We start from the raw sequence: 16,722 nt of genomic DNA, 5'->3' as shown, positions 1-16,722 counted from the left end.
CGCAGGGAAGTCTGGATTTCCAATTATTGGGATGAATTTTGGTGAGGGTATATCGGCTTTTAGGTGTTTATGGATTCCTTGCCAGGCCCTAAGAGGGTCTGTGTAGAGTATGTTATTATATATCTCTGGCGGGATCGTTTTTTGGTCTCCATAGGGTAGGTAGGACAGTGCCATAGGAGCCACCACTGCCCTTTCAAGGCTGGCATCACAGAAATGTTCTGTGTTCAGCTGCCAGTCTATGACAAGACGGGCCAATGTCGCCCAGTTATACAGTCTAAGATTCGGAAGGCCTAGCCCTCCCGCTGAGTATGGAAGCTGAAGCTTCTCCATTGCTATTCTCGGTTTGCCTTTTTTCCAAATGAACTGAGATATTGCTCGGTTAAGCGACTGTGTATCTGCTTTGGTCATGAGGAATGGCAGCATAAGCAAGGGATAGAGTATCTTGGGCAACATTGTCATCTTGATCAGGTTGACCCTGCCTGACAGTCCCAGAGGGAGATTAAGCCAATTGGATAGTTGTGATATGATTTGGGCACTTTTCTCCGAAATGTTCAATTTGTAGATGCTTGAGGGGTCCCTATGTAGGTGTATACCTAGGTAGGTCAGTTTCTCCGTCACCTCAACAAATGGGAAGTCATGTGTGGATTGAGGGTGTTTATTGAGCCACATTACCTCAGATTTGGAGGCGTTTATTTTGTACCCGGAGAAGGTGCCGAAATCAACTATCGTGCGGAGGATATTGGGTATATGGGTTCGCGGGGAATCAACGAATAGTAGCATGTCATCCGCATATAGCGCAAGGTGTAGGGGGACTCCTTTAATTTTGATTCCTGGGAAAGTGTGTCTAAGCTTTATTGCCAATGGTTCTAGCGCCAAATTGAACAGCAGCGGGGACAGGGGGCATCCCTGCCTAGTGCCTCGCTGAAGAGGAAAGTCTCCCGAGAAAAGCCCATTGGAAAGGACCCGTGCCACCGGCTTATCGTAAATTTTACTTAATACATTTAGAAATGGGCCCTCAAAGCCGAACCTACGCAAAGAGTCCATCAGATGCGGCCATTCTACTCGGTCGAAGGCCTTCTCCGCGTCCAAGGACAGCAGGAAGGCCTCCGATGAGGCCTGTGTGGCACTGTCCTTTCCTTTTGACCAGTAATGTTCTATAACATGTAAGACCCTTCGGAGATTTACCACCGAGGTGCGCCCAAACACAAAGCCAGTTTGATCTGGGTGTATCAGGTCTGGCAGAATCGTCCGCAGCCTATTCGCCATAATTTTAGTGAACAGCTTATAGTCCACGTTTAGGAGCGAAATCGGTCTATAGGACTCTGGGAGTGAGTGGTCTTTACCAGGTTTGGGGATCAATGTGATATGAGCCGCCGTGAACTCTTTAGAGGGTTGTGTTTCAGTCAGCATCAAAGCATTGAATACTTTAATGAGTGTCGTAGTTAGTTGCGGTTGCAAAGCCTTGTAGAACTCCGATGGGAGTCCATCTGGGCCTGGTGTCTTACCTATGGGGAGACCTTTGATGGTGCTGATTAGTTCATCTCGTGTGATTGTGGCGTTTAGTGCGTCTCTTTGGTCTGAGCTAATTTGAGGTAGTTCTACTGAGCTCCAGAATTGAGCCATTGTTTCTGTTGGTGCTGGTGCTTGTTTAGTATAAAGAAGTGTATAGTATGATTTAAAACATTCCACTATGTTTTCAGGGTTGTTATATGTTTTATTTTTCCAGCGCAGAGCGCTTACTCCAGTTTTTACAGAGTGTGGTTTGGTTAGGGCCGCCAGTAGTTTGCCTGCTCTACTTCCAAATCTATACATTTTACCCGCTGTCTTTAGCAGTCCTGCCGCTGCTTGTTGGTTTGTGAATGCTTCTAGGTCTGCTTTGGCAACTATGTATCTGTCATATGCTGTTCTTGACTCATTCTGTAAGTATAGTAGATAGGCCTGTCCCAGCTGTTCTTGCAAGGTTCTATATCTATATTGGGTTTTGTGTTTTACTTTTGCAACATAAGAGATTATATTGCCTGCCAGCACGGTTTTAGCTGTCTCCCAAAAGAGCTTAGGGTTGTCTACATGTGCTGCATTGTCTGTTGCGAAATCCGTCCAAGAGTGCTGTAAGAACTTAACAAAGGCTTCTGACTTGACTAAGTATGTGGGGAAACGAAGTATGTTCCTATTAGTTTGGTGTTTGGTGGTTCTCAGTGTTAGTTCTACCGGAGCATGGTCTGAGATTAGTATGTCGTGTATTCTACAACCCTGCACCTCATCTGATAATTTATTGGCTATAAGAAAGAGATCTATCCGAGATAGTGTATGTTTGGCCTTTGATAAGCATGTGTATTCTTTGCTTTCTGGATTATACAATCTCCATATGTCGCATGTATTAGTGTCCCTATGGAACATGTTAAATATTTTAGATTCGTATCTGGCTTTATAATTTTTTTTGGGGTCTTTAAGTCTGAGTGGTTCTAGCCATTGTCTGTCTAGTGTATGTGTAGGGGAGATATTGAAGTCCCCTCCAATTATCAATTTAGATCCCATATGGGGAACCAAGGTCTTTATCAAGTCTTGCCAGAACTTCGTATCTCTGTGGTTTGGCGCATACAAATTGCAGAATGTGTAATCTATGGAGTCTACTGTTGCTTCAGCTATGATATATCTACAGTTAGGATCTAGGTGAACGTTTTTAACACTGACAGCCACCTTCTTCCCAAATAGTATGGCTAGGCCTCTGCTGGCGCTGGTGTGGGAGCGGAAAACTACATGATTTACCCATTCTCTCTGTAATTTCTGGTGTTCTGTGTCTGTAAGGTGTGTCTCTTGTAACATTGCGATGTCGGCTCCTAATTTTCTAAGGTGGTTGAGGGCTGCCTTGCGTTTGATGGGAGTATTGAGACCCCCCACGTTCCACGTTATCACTTTAAGAGGCATTTGTACATGTTTGAGTTATGTCGTGTAGTGGAGAAAAAAAAAAAAAAAAAAAAAAAAAAAGGGGGGGGGAGGGGAGGAGAGAGGAAGGGAGAGCGAAGTAAGACAATAGGCATTCTTCATATTTATGAGTTGAACAGAACACGACTAGAATATTTTCCGATTTGTTGTAAGCGGTTCTTTGTGTCATTCTGAGAGTCTAGTCTAAAGAATAGTCTGGGTTGGGGAATAATTTTCTGTCCAGCGTAAGTGCAGTGGGTCATTTGTGAGAGTGGCAATCTCCCTATTGTTGTGTGTATCTTTCTGTTTTGCGAGTGCCCTTCATTTTTATCATTGTACACCTCCCTTGTAATGGTGTGAGTTATCAGGTGAGCAGAATTATCCAACGTGCAGGTTCTGTGTGTCGTGTAAGAAGGCGGGGGGCCTGTGTTAGGGGTGCTGCAAATGAGTGTGGATGTGAGAGTGCTTTGTCCACACTATGTGAGGTGTGTCTGTAATGGTGGGTAAGTAGTGTCTTCCTGTCTTCCCTGCAGCTAGTTCTAGGCAGTTGAGTTTACCTATTTTGGTCATCCTATTCAAAACAAACATGGAACATTTAACAAAATAAAAGTACATACGTTTCTTGGTTTTACCAGAGATTTCCTTTCTAGCCATCCTTAGGTTTACGTAGTTGGTATGTTAATATAGACAAATTAGAGCAAATGAAAACATTCAATGTAGTGCAGTAGCGTCTGTTACCGTTCTTGGTCATCTTATTCAAAACAATAATAAAAATAAAACATTTGACTAAACAATAATACATGTAATTATTTCTATTCTTACCATCATTAGGTTTAATTAGCTGTCCTATTGATATAAAAACATTCAATGTAGTGCAGTAGAGTTTGTTACCGTTCTTGGTCATCTTATTCAAAACAATCATAAAACATTTAACTAAACAATAATATATGTAATTATCTCTTTTCTTTCCATCATTGGGTTTAATTAGCTGTCCTATTAATATAAACAAACAAATCAAAACCTTCAAACTTAATATAACAATAGCATTTTTAACTGTAGCTGATGCTTTGCAGGTGTATAACATTACCCTGGAGGTCAGAGGTGACCTCTCCTTATAGTAGTCCATCCTTGTGGTCCACGGACCTCTGTCAATCTTTAGATAGTGCCCCTTAATAATGAATTAGTTAGTTTGGATGTTAAACTGATATCTGCCCATTCCATAATGGGTGAAATCAGGCCGAATATGAGTAGGGGTGGATGTCCTCACTCTGGCTGTGAATTTTGTTCCGTGGCAAGGTAGCTCTTCAGAGCCTGGGGAGTATGGAAAAACTTGGGTCCATGCTGTGTCTGTAGCCTTAGTTTTGCTGGGAACAACAAAGCCACCTGTCTCCCCTGCTCATGTAACCGAGAGCATAGGGGTGCGAATTCTTTTCTTTGTCTTGTAACATCCAAGGAGAAATCTTGAAAAAGTAGGAGTTTTGATCCTTCATACAATATTTCTTTACGAGCCCGGTAAGCTCTTAGAAGTTTGAGTTTCTCTTGGAAATTCAGGCATCTGAAGATGACCTGCCGTGGTCTGGAATTGCTTTGCTCTAGGCCTCTTTCTGGACCTATACGATGGGCCCTCTCCACATCTATAGGCAATATATCTGGGTGTATGCCCAGAAGTTTGGGAAAGGTGAGCGCCGTGAACTCCAGCAGGCCTTTACCTTTGATAGCTTCTGGAATGCCTACTATACGCAGGTTGTTGCGACGGCTCCTGTTTTCCAGGTCATCAATACGATCTTGAAGTAGTTGTGATTTTTTTACCAGCTGTTTAATGGTGGTGTCTGCTGTCACTTGCCTGTCCTCTACATCCGAAATACGTGTTTCTGCTGCAGTGATTCTGGATGCAAACTGACGTACCTCACAAGTTAATGTGTCTACTCCCGTCTGTAAGGAGTCCATTTTTGGGAGGAAAAATGACTTCAGTTCATGTAATAAGGACTTATGGTCTAAACCTGGAGGGGCCGTCTGATCAGCCGTGTCAGGGGAGTCAAAATGGGTCTCCATGGGGTTCTTTTGTTGCTTTTTATTGTCTGTGTTTTTTGTTCTGTGCGACATATTTGTCGATTTGGGTGAAAGTTTGTAAAAGAATTTATCAACTTTCATCAATTCCCTCTATCCTCTTAGAGTTGGTTTTGCACAATTGTGCCTTCCTTCTATTTATCAATGAACACCAGCAGTCTCAGAAAGATTGGTATAGGGTAGATGTATAAGTGCGTGAGGGCTTAATGTGGCAGTTATCACAGTGTAATGCAGCGACAGCTTTATTTTTACTGGAAGTTGAAATTGTGAATGTTCTCTGTGGCCCTGTTACTGTTTTAAAATTGTTTGCCAATATCAGATTGGGGAGACACTGTTAGCTGTAGCATAGGAAGGGTCTAAAGTCTCTCTGATGTCCTGTGCTGTGTGCTTATTCGCACGTGTTGTAAGGTGCTTAAGCTGGGTTTTGACCTCGTGGCACGCTTTGGCACTTTGTGAGTGAATTAGGTAGTTTTTTTTTTTTTTTTTCTAAAGCTGTGTTGCTTGTTATGCCGGGTTTTAATCCCCTGTCCGGTTTTGGTTGTCCGTTAGTCAGAAGATGCCTGTATTACTATGGGCAGACTTAATATTATTATCTCAATAGTACTGCCTTAATAGTGTCTTAGTGCGGCACAGGTGTCCGCTGTTTTCACCGGTATCCTTGACTTCACTCTTATCAGACAATGTTCAGACCGGTATCTCAGTGTTAATAATATGTGGGTTTTCAGTGGGTTACCTGAATCCGTTTGGCGGGATTCCGATCAGGGCCACCGATCTACTGCGGAGGCAGCCAAGATGGCGTCTGCTCCAATTGCTGTTCAGGAGCTCCCGGTCGCCAGATCCGATGGATGGGGTCTGCACACTGCTGCTCAAAGTCGGCGAGGATGTGTACCTCCCGACAATACTTTTGGAGTGTGGGGCAAGGCAGTAACTTAGGGTGGAATAGTGGCAAAATTATTTCTGCTGCTCGGAGCTCCGTTCAGATGCAGCCGCCTTGTTAGCCCGCCTACCGGAAGTCCCCCCTCCTATATTTAAAAAATTATTTCCTATGGTCGACCCCAGAAAGGACTTATGGCAGACAGTCCCTAAGGTCGAGGGGGCAGTTTCTACTCTAAACAAACGCACTACTATCCCTATCGAGGATAATTGTGCTTTCAAAGATCCTATGGATAAAAAATTGGAGAGTTTGCTTAAAAAGATTTTTGTACAGCAAGGTTACCTCCTGCAACCCATTTCGTGCATTGTTCCTGTAACTACAGCAGCGTGGTTCTGGTTCGAGGAACTGGAAAAGTCGCTCAGTAGAGAGACTCCGTATGAGGAGGTTATGGACAGGGTTCACGCACTCAAGTTGGCTAATTCTTTTATTTTAGATGCCGCTTTGCAATTAGCTAGATTAGCGGCGAAAAATTCAGGGTTTGCAATTGTGGCACGCAGAGCGCTTTGGCTAAAGTCTTGGTCAGCGGATGTATCTTCCAAGACAAAATTACTTAATATCCCCTTCAAGGGTAAAACTCTTTGGGCCAGAATTGAAAGAGATTATTTCTGACATCACTGGGGGAAAGGGCCACGCCCTTCCACAAGATAGACCTTTCAAAGCCAAGAATAAGTCTAATTTTCGTTCCTTTCGCAATTTCAGGAACAGACCGACCTCTAACTCTGCATACTCTAAACAAGAGTAACGCTTCACAAACCAAACCAGCCTGGAAACCGATGCAAGGCTGGAACAAGGGTAAGCAGGCCAAGAAGCCTGCTGCTGCTAACAAAACAGCATGAAGGAGTAGCCCCCGATCCGGGACCGGATCTAGTAGGGGGCAGAGTCTCTCTCTTTGCTCAGGCTTGGGCAAGAGATGTTCAGGATCCCTGGACGCTAGAAATAGTTTCTCAGGGTTATCTCCTGGAATTCAAGGAACTAACCCCAAGGGGAAGGTTCCACATATCTCACTTATCCTCAAACCAAATAAAGAGACAGGCATTCTTACATTGTGTAGAAGACCGGTTAAAAATGGGAGTGATACACCCAGTTCCAATGGCGGAAGAAGGAATGGGATTTTACTCAAATCTGTTCGTAGTTCCCAAAAAAGAGGGAACCTTCAGACCAATTCTGGATTTAAAAATCCTAAACAAATTTCTCAGGGTACCATCGTTCAAAATGGAAACCATTCGAACGATTCTACCTACAATCCAGGAAGGTCAATTTATGACTACCGTGGATCTAAAGGATGCGTATCTACATATCCCTATCCACAAAGAACATCATCAGTTCCTAAGGTTCGCCTTTCTGGACAAACATTACCAGTTTGTGGCCCTCCCATTCGGGTTAGCCACTGCTCCAAGGATTTTCACAAAGGTACTCGGGTCCCTTCTAGCGGTTCTAAGACCGAGGGGCATTGCAGTAGTACCATACTTGGACGACATTCTAATACAAGCGTTGTCTCTTTCAAAGGCAAAGGCTCATACAGACATCGTTCTGGCCTTTCTCAGATCTCACGGATGGAAGGTGAACATAGAAAAAAGTTCCCTGTCTCCGTCGACAAGAGTTCCTTTCTTGGGAACAATAATAGATTCTTTAGAAATGAGGATTTTCCTGACAGAAGTCAGAAAGTCAAAACTTCTAAGCGCTTGTCAAGTTCTTCATTCTATTCCTCGTCCTTCCGTAGCTCAGTGCATGGAAGTAGTAGGGTTGATGGTTGCAGCAATGGACATAGTTCCTTTTGCGCGAATTCATCTAAGACCATTACAACTGTGCATGCTGAGACAGTGGAATGGGGACTATACAGACTTGTCTCCAGTGATTCAAGTAGATCAGAAGACCAGAGACTCACTCCGTTGGCGGCTAACCCTGGATCACCTGTCCCAGGGAATGAGCTTCCGCAGACCAGAGTGGGTGATCGTCATGACCGACGCCAGTCTAGTGGGCTGGGGCGCGGTCTGGGAATCCCTGAAAGCTCGGACTATGGTCTCGGGAAGAGTCTCTTCTCCCGATAAACATTCTGGAACTGAGAGCGATATTCAATGCTAAAGGCCAGATTCATAAGATTCCAATCAGACAACATGACGACTGTTGCGTATATCAATCATCAGGGGGGAACAAGGAGTTCCCTGGCGATGAAAGAAGTGACCAAAATAATACAATGGGCGGAGGATCACTCCTGCCACCTATCTGCGATCCACATCCCAGGTGTGGAAAACTGGGAAGCGGATTACCTGAGTCGTCAGACTTTCCATCCGGGGGAGTGGGAACTCCACCCGGAGATCTTTGCCCAGTTGACTCAATTATGGGGCATTCCAGACATGGATCTGATGGCGTCTCATCAGAACTTCAAGGTTCCTTGCTACGGGTCCAGATCCAGGGATCCCAAGGCGACTCTAGTGGATGCACTAGTAGCGCCTTGGACCTTCAACCTAGCCTATGTGTTTCCACCGTTTCCTCTCATTCCTAGGCTGGTAGCCAGGATCAAGCAGGAGAGGGCTCCGGTGATCTTGATAGGTCCTGCGTGGCCACGCAGGACTTGGTATGCAGACCTGGTGAATATGTCATCGGTTCCACCATGGAAGCTACCTTTGCGACAGGATCTTCTTGTACAGGGTCCATTCGAACATCCAAATCTGGTTTCCCTCCAGCTGACGGCTTGGAAATTGAACGCTTGATTCTATCAAAGCGTGGGTTTTCAGATTCTGTGATAGATACTCTGGTTCAAGCCAGGAAACCGGTAACTAGAAAAATATGGAAAAGATATATCTGCTGGTGTGAATCCAAGGGATTTTTATGGAATAAGATCAAAATTCCTAAGATCCTTTCCTTTCTACAAGAAGGTTTGGATAAAGGATTATCAGCGAGTTCTCTAAAGCAGTGATTTTTAACCTTTTTTTTTGCTGTGGCACACTTTTTTTACATTAAAAAATCCTGTGGCACACCACCATCCCAAAATTTAAAAGAAATCACACATTGTAGCCTAATACAGCATCTATATATACACATACACACAAACACACACATACTGTATGTATTGTGCTGTTATGCCATGCCTCCTACAAACTACCCCTGCACTGGGAGTAAAAAACAAGCAAAGTTTAAAAAATATGTCACACTGTTGTCAGTCTGCCGTGGCACACCTGAGGATCTCTCACGGCACACTAGTGTGCCACGGCACACTGGTTGAAAAACACTGCTCTAAAGGGACAGATTTCTGCTTTATCTGTCTTGTTACACAGACTGGCAGCTGTGCCAGATGTTCAAGCATTTGTTCAGGCTCTGGTTAGGATCAAGCCTGTTTACAGACCTTTGACTCCTCCCTGGAGTCTAAATCTAGTTCTTTCAGTTCTTCAAGGGGTTCCGTTTGAACCTCTACATTCCATAGATATTAAGTTGTTAACTTGGAAAGTTTTGTTTTTGGTTGCTATTTCTTCTGCTAGAAGAGTTTCTGAGTTATCTGCTTTGCAGTGTTCTCCGCCCTATCTGGTGTTCCATGCAGATAAGGTGGTTTTGCGTACTAAGCCTGGTTTTCTTCCAAAGGTTGTTTCTAACAAAAAAATTAACCAGAAGATAGTTGTACCTTCTTTGTGTCCGAATCCAGTTTCAAAGAAGGAACGTTTGTTGCACAATTTGGACGTAGTCCGTGCTCTAAAATTCTATTTAGAAGCTACAAAGGATTTCAGACAAACATCTTCTCTGTTTGTCGTCTATTCTGGTAAGAGGAGAGGTCAAAAAGCGACTTCTACCTCTTTCCTTTTTGCTTAAAAGCATCATCCGATTGGCTTACGAGACTGCCGGACGGCAGCCTCCTGAAAGAATCACAGCTCACTCCACTAGGGCTGTGGCTTCCACATGGGCCTTCAAGAACGAGGCTTCTGTTGATCAGATATGTAAGGCAGCGACTTGGTCTTCACTGCACACTTTTGCCAAATTTTACAAATTTGAAACTTTTGCTTCTTCGGAGGCTATTTTTGGGAGAAAGGTTTTGCAAGCCGTGGTGCCTTCCGTTTAGGTAACCTGATTTGCTCCCTCCCTTCATCCGTGTCCTAAAGCTTTGGTATTGGTTCCCACAAGTAAGGATGACGCCGTGGACCGGACACACCAATGTTGGAGAAAACAGAATTTATGCTTACCTGATAAATTACTTTCTCCAACGGTGTGTCCGGTCCACGGCCCGCCCTGGTTTTTTAATCAGGTTTGATGAATTATTTTCTCTAACTACAGTCACCACAGCGCCCTATAGTTTCTCCTGTTTTTTTCCTCCTGTCCGTCGGTCGAATGACTGGGGTGTGCGGAGCCTAGGAGGGACTATATGGCCAGCTTTTGCTGGGACTCTTTGCCATTTCCTGTTGGGGAAGAGATATTCCCACAAGTAAGGATGACGCCGTGGACCGGACACACCGTTGGAGAAAGTAATTTATCAGGTAAGCATAAATTCTGTTTTTATGTCCCATTAACTTTTTTGCTACTTAAAGTTGTATGTTCTTTCTGACTTTTAATTATTAAAAAAAAAATGCATTTTTCTGTTTTCTTTGTTAAAATGCAGCAAGGTAAGCTCAGGAGTGTGCATGTCTGCAGCACTAAACAGCAGCAGATTTGCAACACTTTCCTGTGACATGTGCACACTTCCTATCTAGATATCTCTTGAACTATTTAATATCCTAAGAATGAATCACATTTGGTGGAGAATAACATTTTTAAAGTGTCCGATTCACTTATTTTTGAATCAAGAAGAAAAATGTCGTCTTCTTACTCAGGTGGAGAAATTAAAGGGACAAGACCCTTTGCACTCGAATGGGATTAATGGTCCTTGGTATTGTGTGGTTTATGGGATCATTAAGACCCATATTATAAATGCAAAGAGTAAAATAGTTGCATAGTGTTCTTATAATGCACAAATACTCTTAAAGGGACATGAAATGTATTTCTATCAAATTTATTTCATTCTCTTGGTATCTGTTGAAAGTGAATGTAGATAGGCTGAAGAGCATGTGATGCACTATATATCGGCAGGAACACTGCTTCCATGTAGTGTTTAAAAGTATAACCTGGTTTAAAAAAAACCTGTTGCATAGAGTGCTCCAGACACACATGTTCCTGAGCCTACAACTGAATAAGAGAAATGTCCCTTTGTTTTAATACTATTATGTTCTGTGCATATGCAGTAGCAGATTAGGGTGAGTGACAGTCATACACTAATTAGAGGGTCCATCAGATCAGCAGTGTTAAAGGTGTTTTAAAAAAAATAAAATGATCCATTTGTCAGTCACGTTTCGTATTGAAGCCATAAGTTATTGTTTAAAAGGTATTTCTTTTCTTTTAGGCCAGAGGAGCTGCTGATAAAGCTACCCTTGAAATAACCAGGTACTTGGACAACAAACTGCATCCCTAGGTGTGTAATGACTGTAGGAATCATCTCACTATCAATGCCAAGGGCATTCCCTCTCTGCCCAGCTATGTATGCTGGTTGCAGAACGTAGGCCCGTGGCAGAATAAAAGACCACGCTCCACTGCAGTTAACACGGCTTAAACGTGTTCTGCAACTTTATCGTGGCCTACAAAATGGTTTACAAAATAAATGCAAATCTGTAGTTAAGAAACTGGAGTTTTATTGATGTATACAAACTTGTAGAGATGGAACATGATGATTATAGTAGTCTATGAAAATTAAATGTGTAATCTGCACTGCTTTTAGCTATCTGCTTGTGTGAAATTGAATGCTTGTTTCTCATTGTAATTTCTGCTTTCAGGATTGGATAGAATGACACTGCAGATTTACTTCATCACTGGTTCGCAAGACCAAAGAATTCATCTCCCCTAAGCATGGATGGAGAAAATGGTGGGGGAGGGTTTCTTTACATTTTATCAAATAAACTTTCTAAACTGTACCTTCTCCATAGTTTGTAAAGGCTACTTTTTATTTCATCAGATTTTTATAGAAAGCACAAGTTGTGTGTTTTTTTTTTTTTTTTTTTAACTTTTTTGTTCATTCTTGTGAATTAACTTAAAGGGATAGTCTAGTTAAAATTACTCATGATTCAGAGCATGCAACTTTTTTTAATTTACTCTATTTTTTTCTTCATTCTCTTGCTATCTATTTAAAAAAGCAACAATGTACACTTAGGAGCTGGGCCATTGTTGGTTCAGGACCTGGGTAGCGGTTGCATTTGTAGCCACTAATCGGCAAGTGCTTCTCAGATGCTGAACCAAAAATGAGCCGTCTCCTAAGCTTAAATATTTCAAATAAAGATACCAAGAGAACAGAGTATTTGACGATAATTGTAAATTAGAAAATAAAATGGTAGCATCTTTCTATCTGGATCATGAAAGTTTAATATTGACTAGGCTATCCCTTTAAGGTTTCTTGCTAAGCGTTTGGCCTGTTAAGGGTCCTGTGGACTGAATTTGGGAAACACTAGTGTAGAGGTTCATATTTACTTCTAAATTAGAGCACGTGAAATCTGCTGATGGGTGAGATGATTATTTCACCTGTGCTCATTAAGATATAATGAATATGTCTTGGGTTTCTTTAAGGTCCTGAGGACACCTTTAAAGCTGTGTTATTGGCCAATGAGGGTTCCCTTGTGCTTAAATGATGCTTATGTATGATAGGAACATTGATCTTTTGTGCATTAGTTTCATAAAAGCTCAAAATACAGTGCCAGTTTTGCCCTTACAGGTCACAGGATGATCCCACCAAACCTAGGGAAATGTCTAACATTTTTATTTAGAACCATTGAGAGTCACTATAGGTAAAATGCCAATTGCATATTTTGTTCAAAACCATGTGGATGGCATCAGTTTTTTTTTTTTACAAACCAAGGTGAAAGGGATAACGTTTCCATTAGGTCAATTTACTGTTATTTATTGGCCATTTCTAGCCATACAGAGTGACTAGACAAAGTGTTACTAGAACAGAAGTGCAACATGACTGACAATAAAATAGCTTTTGTTTCTGACAACCTTTTAAAAACCTTTATTTCAGCTATAGCTTTGCTATTCAAAAGTAAAACCATTTTAAAAGAACAAATCTGTCATTGGTTAAAGCTATCCATTCACCTGGTCTAGTTCAATGCTTAGATGAAGCATGCCTACAACATGGGAAAAACATCCACCCACTACATATTACAGGCTTGTCAATCTAACTGGTGATTCCCTAGGGGTCAACTCTGAGATACTTTGCCTTGAGGGCAGCTTTTGGCATGAAGCAATGTATTCCCCGTTATGGGTTTCCAGAATACCTTTTACAATTTTTCCATCTGGTTATCCTATTGATGTGACATCTAATTTATACTGTTAGAATTATAAATACAACTTATAACTACATCATTAGTCTTCTGCCAATACACAATCTATTGCAGTTTGTCTCCTTTTCAAATCCTATTGAGATTAACATTGTAGAAAAAATCGCAGTAACCAAAGGATTTCCAGCCCCCATAAATGGACTACTCCCACCAACCCTAAAATAGGTTTGCATATGAGGGGGAAAACTTGGTCCCCCATTGGTGTCCCTCCTATCTGGAGATGGAAATTCCCTCCCCCCTTTAAACAGTTATAATCTTCTGGCAAGTATGGGCACCATTTTCTATAATTATGCCCAGCTTTCAGTGCACTCCCCAAGCTCCAAATGATCCAATAAGACAAGATAAAGCTGCCTATAGAAAAAGGAAGACTATCCACTCCAATTGCTGAATAAAACAAACTTTTTTAAAATAGCATCGGAAAGCTCCCATACAGTAACAAAGCAGGCACAGCACTTGTGCTTACATGTTTCGGCTGTATAGTCTTAATCATAAAGCTGCAGTCATAAAGCTGGTTAAGTTTACCAGCAAAAACACACAGCTTTGTTTTTTGCAAATAAACTTCACTTTTATCAGTGCAGATTTATTGTCTTACAAAATGAGTCGAGAAAAACCTTGACCCTCACTACAGTCACAAATCTTATCTCAGTCAGTCTTGTTGATAAAAAAAAAGTAAGGCTGGAATACCACTGAAGGATAGTGCATTTCCATTCCTTGAACCAATTCTAATTCTTCATACCGCATCAAATAGATTTCTTTCATATAGGTGGCAACTGGCAAGAGTCCACGATCCATTACATATGGCGATATACATTCCTACCAGGAGAAGGCAGGTTTTTTTTGCCTCTGGAGGTGGTTGAAGCTTGTTGATGTGATTGGTTCAGAGCATAGTAACTCTTGGTTCTCCTCAAAAGTACAATGCTTGTCTTAGTGATGTATTTGGGGTCTTGCTCTTGATACAATGGTTTTTTCCCTCATGGGAAATTCTTCATGGGCTCTTGGTAAATTTTGGTTGCAGGGACTCTTCTGCCTCCCTTTACTGATCGACATTCTACTCCTATTACGTTACCTCTAAGTTTCAGCATTGGTTTGGCTGTATGCTACTTGATAGTGGATGTGTGTCTAAGGGAAAGTAGGTTTTATATTTACCAAATAGACACAGCTATGTTTATGGACAGTTTTTTAAAATGTTTGTTCATCTATTTATATATGTTTTTGGATAGATACTCAATATTCCCCTTGCTTTTGTGCGTGGCAGGTCCCAACACTTTGAATATATATATTGGGTTAGGACACATCTAGTAGCCCTATAGATACAGGTTAGTTGATTAGTCGGCATAGCGCACATAGGCATATTTACAATCGCCAGGTTAGAGCACATCCGCATTCTCATATGCCCATTGCATAATGGAGTGTTTGTTTCATTATAAAATGATTGCTATTTTGCACGCGCTGAGTTATTGCTTACCTAGGCTGTATATGCTCAGCACTTGAATGTCCATGCAATGCTTTATAAAGGTGGTATATTTTTTTCCCTATGTCGACCACGACATCATTCCAATTACTAGTGCAGTATTCCACTGCTGGCCAGCAGGAGGCAAAGAGCACCCCAATAAAGCTGTTAAAGGACCAGTCAACACAGATTTGCATAATCAACAAATACAAGATAACAAAACAATGCAATAGCACTTTGTCTGAACTTCAAATGAGTAGTAGATTTATTTTTTTTCTGACAGCTTTAAGTTGTTTTTTTTTCCACTCCCCCTGTACCATGTGACAGCCATCAGCCATTCACAAATGCATACACTTATTCTTGCACATGCTCAGTAGGCGCTGGTGACTCAAAGCTTAAATATAAAAAGACTGCACATTTAGATAATGGAAGTAAATTGGAAAGTTGTTTAAAATGGCATGCTCGGAGTCATGAAAGTTTAATTTTGATTGAGTGTCACTTTGTCTAACTGCCTTGCCTATAACCCCCAGTCATTCTCTTTGCCTCTGTCAATGGAGGTTGTGCGAAGTTGGTGTCTGATGATTTTAATCCCTTTTATGGGTAATTTTCCCTGCAAGAAAGGATTTGGGTCCATGCCAATCTCTTGAGTAAGAGTAGTGGTGGCTTTTAGCCGTTAAGTAAAGCAAAGACTTCCTCGTCATTTTTTTAACACTTTGCTACCCCTTTGTAGAAAGCCAGAGTGTTACTCTGTTCTTTTCCTACAGGTCTGACAGGGAATGTCTGAGTCTCTCAGGACTGACTTCCTTGGAGGAAATCCAAGATAGGATTAAAGCTCTGAAGTTAGCTAATGCTTTTATTAAGGACGCTTCTCTGCAAATTACGAAATTAGCAGCTAAAAGTTTGTGGTTCTGTTTCCTAGCTTGCAGAGCTTTATGGTTAAAACCTTGGTCTGCAGACGTGTCATCCAAGTCTAAGCATCTAGCGATTCCTTACAAGGGTAAGACCTTGTTTGGACCTGGCCTGACGGAAAATATTTCTGATATCACGGGAGGTAAGGGTCCATCTCCTTCCTCAGGATAAGAGAAACAAACAAAAAGGACGACAAAGTAATTTTCGTTCCTTTTGAAATTTCAAGGGAATTTATTTTTCTTCCTCCTCCAAACCGGAACAATCTAAACTTACTTGGAGACCTAACCAGTCTTGGAACAAGGGTAAACTATCCAAGACGGCATGAAGGACATGCCCCGGATCTGGTAGGGGGCAGCCTTTCCTTTGTTCAGCCTTGGGTTCAGGACGTTCAGGATCCATGGGCAGTAGAAAGTGTCCCAGGGATACAAACTGGAGTTCAAAAATTTTCATCCCAGAAGGTTTCTTCTTTCAAGATTATCTGCAGACCAGATAAAAGACCTCAAGAGTTTAAACAAATTCCTCAGAGTTCCATCATTCAAGATGGCAACTATTTGTACCATTCTTCCATTGATCTAGGAGGGTCAATTTATGACCGTGGATTTAAAGGGTGCTTATCTGCATGTTCCTATCCAGAGATCACCGGTCCCTAAGCTTTTCTAGACAAACACTTCCAGTACATGGCTTTCTTTCGGGCTGGCAACAGCTCCCAGAATTTTCACAAATGTTCTGGGGTCTCTTCTGGCGGTTCTAAGACCACGAGGCATTGCAGTGGAGCCTTATCTAGACGATAGTCTAATCCAGACACCTTTTTTCTCAACTAGCAAAATCTCATACCGAGGTGGTTCTATCCTTCCTAAGAGCTCACGGGTGGAAGGTAATTCTGGGAAAGAGATCCTTAATCCCGAATAAAAGGGTAACTTTTTTCTTCTTGGGAACTCTAATAGATTCTATATCTGAGGATTTTTCTGAAGTCAGGAAATCAAAGATTCTCGATACCTGTAGAGTCCTTTAGTCCACTCCTCGGCCATCAGTGGCCCAGTGCATGGAAGTAATCGGACTGATGGTAGCGGCAATGGCCATCTCGTTTTCACCTCAGACCT

General features: G+C 42.0%; 1 long non-coding RNA gene across 1 annotated transcript; it reads left to right on the top strand.

The window, feature by feature from the left end:
* The first annotated feature begins 11,216 nt into the window (after positions 1 to 11,216).
* LOC128662351 (uncharacterized) lies at positions 11,217 to 11,847 on the top strand. Its single transcript, XR_008402755.1, has 2 exons — positions 11,217 to 11,351; positions 11,710 to 11,847. It is a non-coding gene; the product is annotated as an uncharacterized LOC128662351 (long non-coding RNA).
* Positions 11,848 to 16,722: the final 4,875 nt, after the last annotated feature.

The sequence above is a fragment of the Bombina bombina genome, chromosome 6, assembly GCF_027579735.1.
Source record: "Bombina bombina isolate aBomBom1 chromosome 6, aBomBom1.pri, whole genome shotgun sequence".
Classification (NCBI taxonomy): Eukaryota; Metazoa; Chordata; class Amphibia; order Anura; family Bombinatoridae; genus Bombina; species Bombina bombina.
The sequence above is the reverse complement of the archived record's forward strand: the minus strand, read 5'-3'. Positions and strand labels throughout refer to the sequence as shown.